The following is a 2808-nucleotide window of genomic DNA, read 5'->3' as shown; positions in this document are numbered from 1 at the left end:
AATCAAACTTAACCTGAAGTATATGTTTTTGTATTTAATGAAAATCAAAGTTCAATTTTTAAAACCAATTTATTTTAAAATGCGCAAAGTGCTTTTGGTTTTGAACTCAGATTTTTAATAAGGAAGAAACATACTTTTTTTCAGTACTGTCCAATTTAAAAGCGCTTTGCGCATTTAAAAAATAATAATTTTGAAAACTACACTTGCAAAAACAGAGGTTACTTTAGTTTTTTTAAAACATAATTTTTTTGAAACATCTAATTAAAAAAAAGAGTACACCAAAAAAATAAATAAACTTAATTTTAAGTAATAGAAAAAACCAACAAACAAAATATAATACCGCTTTCTTACAGTAATAATTTGAATTTCTCAGTTTTGAAAAAAAAAATATTGTTCAACTTTGTAAAGTTTGGACACGCATATCTCCCAGCCGAAACACGATAGAAAGCTGAAAACTTAACCCCAAATGTAGAATTTAAGCAGAAATAAACCTGCGTTTTTATTAAAAAAAAAAACATTTTTTTTAAATTGAGATTTGAGCACGCTTGGCCCCAGTGCGCGATATTAAGACTGGTTTTCACTACGTCATATTTTGACGCTAGAATTTAGCGACATATTTTGGCGCCAAAATTTGGCGATATATTTTGACACAACTTTATCTCCTTTATCTTTAACCTTCACCGATGATATTATGACAGATAGCCGATTTAGTAGCGCATGTACATGACTAAAGGCCTATCCTGATCCAAATCAATCGCCAAACCGCTTTTTAATACCATTTGACAATGTGTTTTCACTTATTTGACGAAAAATGCCACTGAATTTGACATAGTGAAAACCAGCGTTTAGACTTTCTTAAAAACAAGTAAAAGCATCGCAAATCGTAAGTGAGTTTCACTGCTGTGTGTGATCGGTATGTAAACCGGTACACAATTTAATGGTTTTTGCCGCTTACATAAAGGAGCTATATGACAAAAAATTATATCTGAACAATAAGTGGTATAGGAGATATAGCTTATAAGGCACCGAGGCATAAGTAGAGAATACCCACCGTTTCGGTAGAGAAAAACGAGGAGGGGGGTCTAATAGAGTTTTAAATGTTGAGCACGCATATACCAATTTTATATTGCGGAAATAAAAATTGTGGAAGATATTTAGGGTTAAAGATGAAATTTTGGATCTAGGGAACTGTTAATATCTTCGAAACCAATTAATCGTTTTAAAAATTAAGCACCACATTCGAAAGGTGTTGTAAACGTCTTTCATTTGTTATACATATTTTGTGAATTTGTGTATGATATTTGTGGAAAAAAGAGACTTAATAAAAATTAACGCAAAAAAATTTAGTTTTATGGATTTGTTTCCAAATATATTTTCTGAAATGCATATTTAATTTTCTTTTGATTGATGTGTCATATGACTACTTTATCTTTGCATTTTACTATATATTTTGCTTTTTACTTTGTCTCGACTGACCAATCTGGCGATTTTTTTTACAGCATTACTTTATAATTGATTTTAACTAATGTTCTGCGCAAAAAGTGTTCAACCCCTCTTCTTCGGCAACACAGAAAGGAGAAATCTACCTAGTGAGGGTTATGTATAATCCCTAAGCGCGGCCTAAGGCCGCCTACGCAGAAAGCTGTTCCCTGCAAAAGGTGTTTAGCCCCTCTTCTTCGGAAACATAGAAAGGAGAATTCTACTCCCTAAGTTCTCTGCAAAAGGTGTACAGCAATTTATGGCTTATGTCTTATTGTCTGAATTATTTTATACACCATATGCGCAGAAATAGTGTGAATAGTGAGCATTGAAAAGTTTATGAAAACAAATTTTATATAAAATTTATATACACATATAGTACATATCAAACGAAAGGGAAATAAATTTTCCTTACACCAAAAGTACGATATCAGTATCCATCGGCGTAGCCAGAACGAAATTTAGGAGGGGGGCTGGACCCTATTAAGCTGGCATTTCAGGGTACTATTTTATATATATATAAGGAAAATTTTAAAGTACGAGGGGGGCTCGAGCAACCCCCTGCCCCTACCTGGCTACGCCCATGTCAGTATCCTAATAAGGCTACTTTTGAAGAAAAAGGAGTTTAAGAGGAATTTTTTCATATGTTTTTATAAAAGCCACTTTTTGTCAGAAATTAGAAACGCAAGTTAAAAGGGCACCAAAAGAAAGTTGTATTAATTTTCCTTAAAACTGTATATTGACTTTTACAAACGCTTCATTAGTTTTTGAGATATTACGGGGTTTTAAAAAAGAAAATTTCGATCTTTGACCTTCAATATCTCGCTTAGTCTTAATTCTCGCAAGTAAATTTAAGTACGGTTATAATCAGCATAGAAAGCTCTATCGACTCCTATTTTTTTTTTTTTCTAGAGAAACGGTGGGTATTCTTTACTTGTTCCATTTCCTTACAAAAGTGAGTTTATGTATATCAATTGACATTACTCAACGTCACCTTATTTTATTTTGGAATAAAAAAATAAATAAATGTTAAGAAATCGCTCTAGGCGCTCAAAACTTTCCATGTATATTATATGGGAAAAAACAACTATTCCTAGAAGTGGTATAGAATTCTTGGAAATCACGATTTTTTGATCCGCAAACTTTGTTAATCTTCCGGCGACTTTCAGTAATACATATTACCCAATTGTTTATTTAGCCATTTTTTAATATCAACAATTTTTTATAGGTCCCCTATAGGGTTATTATTATTGGAAGTCTAAATATTTTTTAATTTGAAAAGAAATAATATTATAGTTAAAAAAACTAAAAACACGCTTTTATTACAAA

The sequence above is a fragment of the Rhagoletis pomonella genome, unplaced genomic scaffold (assembly GCF_013731165.1).
Source record: "Rhagoletis pomonella isolate Grant_MI unplaced genomic scaffold, Rhpom_1.0 Rhpom_scaffold_00006, whole genome shotgun sequence".
Taxonomy (NCBI): domain Eukaryota; kingdom Metazoa; phylum Arthropoda; class Insecta; order Diptera; family Tephritidae; genus Rhagoletis; species Rhagoletis pomonella.
This window is presented reverse-complemented; position numbering follows the sequence as displayed.